At 40.7% G+C, this 12,236-nt stretch overlaps 1 pseudogene across 1 annotated transcript; it reads left to right on the top strand.

Annotated features, from left to right (window-relative positions):
* The first annotated feature begins 10,715 nt into the window (after positions 1-10,715).
* LOC309808533 (olfactory receptor 52M1-like) lies at positions 10,716-11,646 on the top strand (annotated as a pseudogene). The gene has a single exon. The product of its transcript is annotated as an olfactory receptor 52M1-like (transcript).
* Positions 11,647-12,236: the final 590 nt, after the last annotated feature.

The raw sequence follows: 12,236 nt of genomic DNA, 5'->3' as shown, positions 1-12,236 counted from the left end.
AAGAGCATCTTACAAGGAGGATCTAGAAAAGGAGCAAAGGTCATCAGTATGTCTTCCCAGCCTATAAGAAAGAACTTAAAGTTGGACAACCAACTTTAGATCATGCTCTTATATAAGTTTCTAAGACCAAGAGGGAAGGAATTCTCTTGGAAGGAGACTTAGAGAACGGGGAGTACACACAGAGCTATACACAAGGAGGCTGAAGAGGCCTCTAGTTCACTAATGCCAATACAGGAACCTCCAAAATACCCCCAGGTGCTTTAAAAAGGCACAATATATTTTATTCTTCTTCAACTGCCAGGCACTGTGCTAGCACAAGTATTACAACAGAGAATGAGATAAACATGTTCCCTACTCTCATGAAACTTATATTCTGTTCAGGGAAACAGGCAGGTAAACAAGCAATCCAGAGTACTATGTGTGTGCAGTACAAAGACAGTCCTCTTTAGGTTGATACCTAAGCAGTGGCAATGTGCCATGTATAAGGACTAGCCAGGAGAGGAAGATGCGTAGGCTATTCCAACACCAGGAAAGAACATCGGTAATTATCAGAGGCAAAAGATCATGACACATTTGGGAAATAGAAAAATTCAGCCATGTAGAAAGGTAGTGAGCAGGGTGAAAATGCTAAGAATTGTGGTTTGTATTCGCAAATATATTTGGATATAGCTCAGGTGGGAGCTGTCCTGCTCTGATCACATATACTCACAGCCCCACTGAACAGGAGCTGCCGTAGCCTCCTTCTATTGTGTTTAAGGAGTAAGGGCTGCCATTCAGACTAGGGAGGCATAAGTTAAGGAGTGTTACTATATTAGGGAAAGGATAAAAGTCAGTAAAGCTAACCCCAAGGCTCACCCATCTCCATCCAGGAGCTGAAGTGCATCCCTCCAGTCATAGGTACCCTTTTCAGTTTCATGATACATTCCTGGAGATGGATAGGAAGAGGAAGAGACGAAATGTAGATGGAACATCCATCAGGAAAACAGCTCTGTATGTATGAGGTATGAGGAAGGAAAGAGGGATAAAAATCAATTCCACCTTCTCCAGGGCTTGAGGCCAGTTCACAGGACTGAGGACATTTCGCTTGGATCTAACAAGGTCTGAGATGTAGTAGAGGTCTGCCTACTTTCGAGAGAAAACATTTCTTATGCTCATAATTCACTGGATATACATTTAGCCTCTTATGTAATTCAGTCTGTGAGATCATCCTACAATGTGTCTTTCTCTGCTCAAACCTAGAAGGGAACCACTGCCCCAGGGTGTGGCTCAGTAGTGATGGGACTCAAATAACTTCAGAAAGGGGCCAGGGGGAAGATGGCGGAAGAGTAAGACGTGGAGAGCACCTTCCTCCCCACAGATACACCAGAAATTCATCTACACGTGGAACAACTCCTACAGAACACCTACTGAATGCTGGCAGAAGACCTCAGACCCCCCAAAAGGAGAGGGGATTAAAAGCACTGCTTAAAGGAGCTCCAGAGATGGGCGTGAGCCGCGGCTAAAAGCACGGACCCCAGAGATGGGCACGGGACACTGGGGCTGCTGCTGCCACTGCCAAGAGGCCTGTGTGCGAGTGCAGGTCACTCTCCACACTTCCCTTCCAGGGAGCCTGTGCAGCCTGCCACTGCCGGGGTCCCAGGATCCAGGGACAGCTTCCCCGGGAGAGGGCACGGCGCGCCTCAGGCTGGTGCAATGTCACGCCGGCCTCTGCCGCCACAGGCTCGCCCCACCTCCGTACCCCCACCCCCGGCCTGAGTGATCCAGAGCCCCCGAAGCAGCTGCTCCTTTAACCCCGTCCTGTCTGAGCAAAGAACAGATGCCCTCCGGCGACCTACATGCAGAGGGGGTGACAAATCCAAAGCTGAGACCCGGGAGCTGTGAGAATAAAGAAGAGAAAGGGAAATCTCTCCCAGCAGCCTCAAAAGCAGCGGATTAAAGCTCCACAATCAACTTGATGTACCTGCATCTGTGGAATACATGAATAGACAACGAATCATCCCAAATTGAGGAGATGGACTTTGAGAACAAGATTTATGATTCTTTCCCCTTTTCCTCTTTTTACAACGAATTATCCCAAATTGAGGAGGTGAACTTTGAGAGCAAGATTTATGATTTTTCCCCGTTTTCTCTTTTTGTGAATGTGTATGTGTATGCTTCTGTGTGAGATTTTGTCTGTATAGCTTTGCTTCCACCATTTGTCCCAGGGCTCTACCCATCCATTTTTGTTGTTGTTGTTTTAATTTTTTTAATAAATATTTTTTTTATTTTAATAACGCTATTATATTTTATCATACTTTATTCTATTTTACTTATCTTCTCTCTTTCTCTTTTTCCTACCTTCCCTCCTTCCTCCCTCTCTCCCTCCTTTCTTTCTATCTTTCCTTCTTTCTTTCTTTCTTTCTACTTCTACTAATTCTTTCTTTCTACCTTTTCTCCCTTTTATTCTGAGCCGGGTGGGTGAAAGGCTCTTGGTACTGCAGCCAGGAGTCAGTGCTGTGTCTCTGAGGTGGGAGAGCCAACTTCAGGACACTGGTCCACAAGAGACCTCCCAGCTCCACATAACACCAAATGGCAAAAATCTCCCAGAGATCTCCATCTCAACACCAGCACCCAGCTTCACTCAACGACCATCAAGTTACAGTGCTGGACACCCTATGCCAAGCAACTAGAAAGACAGGAACACAACCCCACCCATTAGCAGAGAGGCTGCCTAAAAACATAATAAGGCCACAGACACCCCAAAACACACCACCAGATGTGCACTTGTCCACCAGAAAGACAAGATCGAGCTTCATCCACCAGAACACAGGCACTAGTCCCCTCCAACAGGAAGCGGCCTGAAAAAACACAACCCACTGAAAAAACCTTAGCCACTGGGGACAGACACCAAAAACAATGGGAACTACGAACCTGCAGCCTGCAAAAAGGAGACCCAAACACAGTAAGATAAGCAAAATGAGAAGACAGAAAAACACACAGCAGGTGAAGGAGCAAGATAAAAACCCACCAGACCTAACAAATGAAGAGGAAATAGGCAATCTACCTGAAAAAGAATTCAGAATAATGATAGTAAACATGATCCAAAATCTCGGAAATAGAATACACAAAATGCAAGAAACAGTTAACAAGGACCTAGAAGAACTAAAGATGAATCAAGCAATGATTAGAAACACAATAAATGAAATTTAAAATACTCTAGATGGGATCAATAGCAGAATAACTGAGGCAGAAGAACAGATAAGTGACGTGGAAGATAAAATAGTGGAAATAACTGCTGCAGATCAGAATAAAGAAAAAAGAATGAAAAGAACTTAGGACACTCTCAGAGATCTCTGGGACAACATTAAACTCACCAACATTCGAATTATAGGGGTTCCAGAAGAAGAAGAGAAAAAGAAAGGGGCTGAGAAAATATTTGAAGAGATTATAGTTGAAAACTTCCCTAATATGGGAAAGGAAATAGATAATCAAGTCCAGAAGGCACAGAGAGTCCCATACAGAATAAATCCAAGGGGAAATACACCAAGACACATATTAATCAAACTGTCAAATATTAAACACAAAGAAAACATATTAAAAGGGAAAAACAACAAATAACACACAAGGGAATCCCCATCAGGTTAACAGCTGATCTCTCAGCAGAAACTCTACAAGCCAGAAGGGAGTGGCAGGACATATTTAAAGTGATGAAGGAGAAAAGCCTGCAACCAAGATTACTCTACCCAGCAAGGATCTCATTCAGATTTGATGGGGAAATTAAAACCTTTACAGACAAGCAAAAGCTGAGAGAGCTCAGCACCACCAAACCAGCTTTACAACAAATGCTAAAGGAACTTCTCTAGGCAAGAAACACAACAGAAGGAAAAGACCTACAATAACGAACCCAAAACAATTAAGAAAATGGTAATAGTAACATACATATCGATAATTACCTTAAATGTAAATGGACTAAACACTCCCACAAAAAGACACAGATTGGCTGAATGGATACAAAAACAAGACCCATATATATGCTGTCTACAAGAGACCCACTTCAGACCTAGAGACACATACAGATTGAAAGTAAGGGGATGGAAAAAGATATTCCATGTAAATGAAAATCAAAAGAAAACTGGAGTAGCAGTTCTCATATCAGACAAAATAGACTTTAAAATAAAGACTAATACAAGAGGCAAAGAAGGACACTACATAATGATCAAGGGATCAATCCAAGAAGAAAGTATAACAATTGTAAATATTTATGCACCCAATATAGGAGCACCTCAATACATAAGGCAAATACTAACAGCCATTAAAGGGGAAATCGACAGTAACACAATCATAGAAGGGGATTCAACACCCCACTTTCACCAATGGACAGATCATCCAAAATGAAAATAAATAAGGAAGCACGAGATTTAAATTTACATTTCATTTACATTAAACAAGATGGACTTCATTGATATTTATAGGACATTACATCCAAAAACAACAGAATACAGGTTTTTCTCAACTATTCATGGAACATTCTCCAGGATAGATCATATCTTGGGTCACAAATCAAGCCTCGGTAAATTTAAGAAAATTGAAATTGTATCAAGTATCTTTTTCGACCACAATGCTATGATACTAGATATCAATTACAGGAAAAAACCTGTAAAAAATACAAACACATGGAGGCTAAACAATACACTACTTAATAACGAAGTGATCACTGAAGAAATCAAAGAGGAAATCAAAAAATATCTACAAACAAATGACAATGGAGACACGACGACCCAAAAGCTATGGGATGTAGCAAAAGCAGTTCTAAGGGGGAAGTTTATAGCAATACAATCCCACCTTAAGAAACAGGAAACATCTCGAGTAAACAACCTGACCTTGCACCTAAAGCAATTAGAGAAAGAAAACAAAAAAAACCCAAAGTTAGCAGAAGGAAAGAAATCATAAAGATCAGATCAGAAATAAATGAAAAAGAAATGAAGGAAACGATAGCAAAGATCAATAAAATTACAAGCTGCTTCTTTGAGAAGATAAACAAAATTGATAAACCATTAGCCAGACTCATCAAGAAAAAAAGGGAGGAGACTCAAGTCAATAGAATTAGAAATGAAAAAGGAGAAGTAACAACTGACACTGCAGAAATACAAAAGATCATGAGAGATTACTACAAGCAACGCTATGCCAATAAAATGGACAACCTGGAAGAAATGGACAAATTTTTAGAAATACACAACCTGCCAAGACTGAATCAGGAAGAAATAGAAAATATGAACAGACCAATCACAAGCACTGAAATTGAAACTGTGATTAAAAATCTTCCAACAAACAAAAGCCCAGGACCAGATGGCTTCACAGGCGAATTCTATCAAACATTTAGAGAAGAGCTAACACCTATGCTTCTCAAACTCTTCCAAAATATAGCAGAGGGAGGAACACTCCCAAACTCATTCTACGAGGCCACCATCACCTTGATACCAAAACCAGACAAGGATATCACAAAGAAAGAAAACTAAAGGTCAATATCACTGATGAACATAGATGCAAAAATCCTCAACAAAGTACTAGCAAACAGAATCCGACAGCACATTAAAAGGATCATACACCATGATCAAGTGGGGTTTATTCCAGGAATGCAAGGATTCCTCAATATATGCAAATCAAACAACGTGATACACCATATTAACAAATTGAAGGAGAAAAACCATATGATCATCTCAATAGATGCAGAGAAAGCTTTCGACAAAATTCAACACCCATTTATGATAAAAACCCTGCAGAAAGTAGGCATAGAGGGAACTTTCCTCAACATAATAAAGGTCATATATGACAAACCCACAGCCAACATCGCCCTCAATGTTGAAAAACTGAAACCATTTCCACTAAAATCAGGAACAAGACAAGGGTGCCCACTCTCACCACTCTTATTCAACATAGTTTTGGAAGTTTTAGCCACAGCAATCAGAGGAGAAAAGGAAATAAAAGGAATCCAAATAGGAAAAGAAGAAGTAAAGTTGTCACTATTTGCAGGTGACATGATACTATACATAGAGAATCCTAAAGATGCTACCAGAAAACTACTAGAGCTAATCAATGAATTTGGTAAAGTAGCAGGCTACAAAATTAATGCACAGAAATCTCTGGTATTACTGTACACTAATGATGAAAAATCTGAAAGTGAAATCAAGAAAACACTCCCATTTACCACTGCAACAAAAAGTATAAAATGTCTAGGAATAAACCTACCTAAGGAGACAAAAGACTTGTATGCAGAAAATTATAAGACACTGATGAAAGAAATTAAAGACGATACAAATAGATGGAGAGCTATACTATGTTCCTGGATTGGAAGAATCAATATTGTGAAAATGACTCTACTACCAAAAGCAATCTACAGATTCAATGCAATCCCTATCAAATTACCACTGGCATTTTTCAAAGAACTAGAACAAAGAATTTCAAAATTTGTTTGGAAAAACAAAAGACACCTCATAGGCAAAGCAATCTTGAGAACGAAAAATGGAGCTGGAGGAATCAGGCTCCCTGACTTCAGACTATACTATAAAGCTACAGTACTCAAGACAGTGCAGTACTGGCACAAAAACAGAAAGTTAGATCAATGGAACAGGATAGAAAGCCCAGAGATATACCCACGCACATATGGTCACCTTATCTTTGATAAAGGAGGCAGGAATGTACAGTGGAGAAAGGACAGCCTCTTCAATAAGTGGTGCTGGGAAAACTGGACAGGGACATGTAAAAGTATGAGATTAGATCACTCCCTAACACCATACACAAAAATAAGCTCAAAATGGATTAAAGACTTAAATGTAAGGCCAGAAACTCTCAAACTCTTAGAGGAAAACATAGGCAGAACACTCTATGACATCAATCACAGCAAGATCCTTTTTGACCCACCTCCTAGAGAAATGGAAATAAAAACAAAAATAAACAAATGGGACCTAATGAAACTTCAAAGCTTTTGCACAGCAAAGGAAACCATAAACAAGACCAAAAGACAACCCTCAGAATGGGAGAAAATATTTGCAAATGAAGCAACTGACAAAGGATTAATCTCCAAAATTAATAAGCAACTCATGCAGCTCAATAGAGAAAAAACAACCAACCCAATCTAAAAATGGGCAGAAGACCTAAATAGACATTTCTCCAAAGAAGATATACAGACTGCCAACAAACACATGAAAGAATGCTCAACATCATTAATCATTAGAGAAATGCAAATCAAAACTACAATGAGATATCATCTCACACCAGTCAGAATGGCCATCATCAAAAAATCTAGAAACAATAAATGCTGGAGAGGGTGTGGAGAAAAGGGAACACTCCTGCACTGCTGGTGGGAATGTGAATTGGTACAGCCACTATGGAGAACAATGTGGAGGTTCCTTAAAAAACTACAAATAGAACTACCATATGACCCAGCAATCCCACTACTAGGCATATACACTGAGAAAACCATTATTCAAAAAGAGTTATGTACCAAAATGTTCATAGTAGCCCTATTTACAATAGCTTGGAGATGGAAACAACCTAAGTGTCCATCATCAGATGAATGGATAAAGAAGATGTGGCACATATATACAATGGAATATTACTCAGCCATAAAAAGAAACGAAATTGAGCTATTTGTAATGAGGTGGATAGACCTAGAGTCTGTCATACAGAGTGAAGTAAGTCAGAAAGAGAAAGACAAATACCATATACTAACACATATATATGGAATTTAAGAAAAAAACAAATGTCATGAAGAACATAGGGGTAAAACAGGAATAAAGACACAGACCTACTTGAGAATGGACTTGAGGATATGGGTAGGGGGAAGGGTAAACTGTGACAAAGCGAGAGAGAGGCATGGACATATATACACTACCAAACGTAAGGTAGATAGATAGTAGGAAGTAGCCGCATAGCATAGGGAGATGGACTCGGTGCTTTGTGACCTCCTGGAGGGGTGGGATAGGGAGGGTGGGAGGAAGGGAGACACAAGAGGGAAGGGATATGGGAACAGATGTATATGTATAACTGATTCACTTTGTTATAAAGCAGAAACTAATTTTTTAAAAAATCTAAAAAAATAAAATAAAATAAAATAAAATAAATAATAAATAAAGTAAGAGCTGCTAGGATTGCTGGTGCCAATTTGGGTACCAGCTGTTCTTCCATATAAAAAATAAGATAGGTATAAATTTCTCTATTTGTTTTGATATATTTTTAAACAGTAAAACTGAATAAATAAATGTAATAGAATTAATAGATGAGAAATAAAACTTTTGAATTTTGAAAAAAGAAATAATAACTTCAGAAGGGAAGATAGACATTCAAAGAGCTTCCCCACTAACATAGGAGGAAGGTAACCGCAGTAAGGGGGACAAGCATCAGAACAGAAGACAAATTCACTTGGCAAGTCTCACTGATTTTTCCATTTAAGGACTCTCTCTTTTCTGGAGGGAAACTAGATTTCTTCACATGATTACACTTTGCTTGGTATAACATCAAGTTATGAGAGCCAGTAAACTAGGAGGTAGGAGTGAAGTAGACAAGTCCCCTTTTATTGTAAATCTAAAAATCGTGGTAAAGGTCATTTAGCATTTGTCCACAATGAGATTAGAGCTCTTTTGCCTTTGGAACTATTTCTTTGAAGTTGTCCACTTTCCAATGTGTCCTAGTGAGGAAGCAGGCAGGTTTTCAAGAGATAATACTGGTGAAGATTGTATACTACTGGGATCTGGTCTGATATATCCAAAGAAGAAGTGGCATGGTCAAGGGGGCAACTGAAGAGACCATCTACAGAGGCCTGGGAAGGGTTAAGGAAACTGACAAGGGATGGTGGAGGCCCAGGACCAGCCCCAGGGAGCAGCATCAGCTAACTCAGGCCTACCAAGTAAGGCAAGACGCAGTTGCCAGAACACAAGTGCGGGGAGGGGGTCAATTTTCAGGAGCTGTGGTCTTTCGTAGAAAATCACAATACTGCCAAAGGCACCTGGCAGGAAGGGACTGGGGAATAAGTTCTTGATGTCTAATCTCACCCTCTTATCTCCTGCCTCTCGTTGGCTGAGCCCACCTAGAAATCAGAGGGGAAAAAAAACAGCCCATAAATGTCAGCTTCTGGGGACATAGAACAGGGATCTGGAGGTACAGATGGAGAATAATCAGCACAAAGGGTAAGAAACCAAGACAGGTTCCCCCTAGCCTAGAGCCTTGCCTCACCCCCACCTCCTCACCTCAATCACAGGCTGGTTCCTGTGCACTCTTTCCTTCCCAGCCCCATTAACTCAGCCTTTTCACCTTCCCTTTTTCCTGCTTCTGCCTACACTTTCTCTATTCTCATTCATAGTCATCTATGAGAACCTTGAGATGGAGTGAAAACCCAGCTCAAGCAAGGAATTCTGTGGGATAAAGTCACTACAACCAGCTTACACAAGTTCTCATCCTCCCACCACCATGGCTACCTGGAGAGAGACATTCCAATGTTCCTCGAAGTTTACTGAATGTATCTTTGGTTTTACACACTAGTCTCAACTGTCTGAAGAGCTAAAGCTTAGGGTTACTGTGCCTCAGACACTGCATTCTTATTCAATCCTCATGACTTCTCTAGGACACACTACTTAATTTTGTTGTAGAATAAGGTCTATTGTATTTAACTAATGGGATAAAGTAATTTGCTTCAAGTTTCTACTGCCAAGATCTGAAATCAGATCTGGAAAATTCCAAAGCCCAGACTATTGACTGCTCTGCTATATTTAACCCAACAGGCTCAAGATGTAGAAGACAAAGCTTCTTAAATGCTTCTTCCCTTGGCATTCCTCTGGTATATGCAGGAACACATTCTGTTATGATCCTTTAGACCCTAAAATAAATACAAAACTATTTCCATGTCTTCTTTCTAAATATTCATCTCCCCTTTAGCCAATTGCTCTGGACTCTGAGTAAAGGCATTTCTTTGGTCCAATATTCATCTAGGTTTCTTGCTATTCTGTACTGAATATTATCTTTTTCCTTCCCAGGGAGAACCTTCTCTGCTTCTGGAATCTTATCCTCATTCAGTCTCCAAGAAGGCAGAAAGCCCTTGCAGGGATCTACCTTTGGGCAGACACACAAACTGAGCTCCAATCATAGCTCTCACCTGTCAGAAATTATTTTGTTCCACCCTCTGGAAAGTCTTCTTCACCTGCCCACATCCACCTTGATTTTGGCCTGCAGATTAAGCATTTCAGCTCATCCAATAGCTAATGCTGGCCCCAAGATTAAGCTTTGACTTACCATAGAGTCTAGATAGTCCCAGGGGTCTGTCACTGTATCTTTCATCATCAATGCATCTCTTATCAAGGAGCCCTCACTCTGAATCCTACTAATACAATCCTGAGAAATACCTCAGATATAACCTACAGCGTTAAATTACTAAATAGTTACCTGTCCGCCTTAGGTCATTTTCATTGATGCAAGAACATTACTCCTTGAAACACATATTGCATAAAGATACTCATACATTTCACTCAAATAGGTATTTTGGCTTGTGCTTGGTAAACTTGTGGGCATAACAGTAATAGCATACTGTGACATTATTCTGTAACTTCGAAGGAATTTTATAGAATCTTATCTAGTCAATGATCCTATTCGTTATTATGGGACCTAAGAATATTCTTGTATTTTATCTCTGGAAAAAAAGTTCTACTGAATTTTGGGGCACAAGTAAGAAGGGTCGTTTATAACTAGCCATGCTCACTTTTCATAATGTCTGCTCGCACCCAGCTCCTTCCAGCTCACTGGCATTCCAGGACTGGAGTCCCTGAACATCTGGCTCTCCATCCCCTCTGGCTACATGTATCTGGTGGCCATGGTGGGGAATGTCACTATTCTGGCTGTGGTAAGGGTGGTGCGTAGCCTGGAGCAGCCCATGTACTTCTTCCTGTGCATGTTGGCTATCATTGACCTGGTTCTGTCCACATCCACTATGCCCAAACTGCTAGGGATCTTCTGGTTTGGTGCTGGTGACATTGGCTTGAATGCCTGCTTGGCTCAAATGTTGCCACAGTGAAGTCAGGCATCTTCCTTGCCATGGCTTTTTACCGCTATGTAGCCATCTGCGACCCACTCCATCATACCACAGTGCTCACTCATACTATGGTGGGACGTTTGGCCACTGCCCTCTTCTGGGGTGTACTCCTACATTGGACCCCTGCCTCTGATGATCCGCCTGTGCCCACCCTTTACAAAGCCCGTGTCATCTCCCACTCCTGTGAGCACATGGCTGTAGTCACCGTGGCATGTGGTGACAGCAGGGTCAACAATACCTATGGGCTGAGCATTGGCTTTCTGGTCTTGATTCTGGACTCAGTGGCCATTGCTGCCTCCTATGTGATGATTTTCAGGGCTGTGATGAGGCTGGCTACTCCTGAGGCCAGGCTTAAAACCCTGGGGATGTGTGGTTCTCACATCTGTGCTATCCTGATCTTTTATGTTCCCACTGCTGTTTCTTCCCTCATTCACCGATTTGGTCACCAGGTGCCTCCTCCAATCCACACCTTGCTGACCACCTTCTACCTCCTCATTCCTCCAATCCTCAATCCCACTGTCTATGCTTTTCCCACCAAGCAGATCCGAGAATGACTTCTCCAAATCCTGAAGATAGAAACTAAGATCAGATGACTGATACCTCCTTCTTTCAAATAAGCTCATGGAGAAAGTACTTTAATATTGTGGGCAGCTTCCCATTTGGGAACTTCAAGCAGTCTGAGATGTTAGGCCCTTTGTTCTCTGGGTTTTGTAATTCCAAAGTAATGCTAGAAAAGGATGTACAGACTTGTGGTTGCCAAGGGGGAGAGGGTGGGAGAGGGACAGAGTGGGAGTTTGGGATTAGCAGATGCAAACTCTTATATATAGAGTAGATAAACAACAAGGTCCTACTGTATAGCACAGGGAACTATATTCAATATCCTGTGATAAATCATAATGGAAAATGATATGAAAAAGAATGTATATATATGTAGAGCTGAATCACTTTTCTGTACAGCAGAAATTAACACACATTGCAAATCAAGTATACTTCAATAAAATAAATTTTAAAAAAAGATTGCATAGCTCTAAATTCTAAGGGTAGATTTTTTTAGTTACTAAATCATATTTAAGCTACAGAGAAGGCAAAACAATGACAACATCAGTAACACAAGTAGCAGTTAGTGTTTTTTCAGCACTTATATCATTCTTACAAATGCCCAGATATTTTATGAGGTACATTG

This window comes from Mesoplodon mirus, assembly GCF_964341445.2.
Source record: "Mesoplodon mirus genome assembly, chromosome: 7".
Classification (NCBI taxonomy): domain Eukaryota; kingdom Metazoa; phylum Chordata; class Mammalia; order Artiodactyla; family Ziphiidae; genus Mesoplodon; species Mesoplodon mirus.
This window is presented reverse-complemented; position numbering and strand designations above follow the sequence as displayed.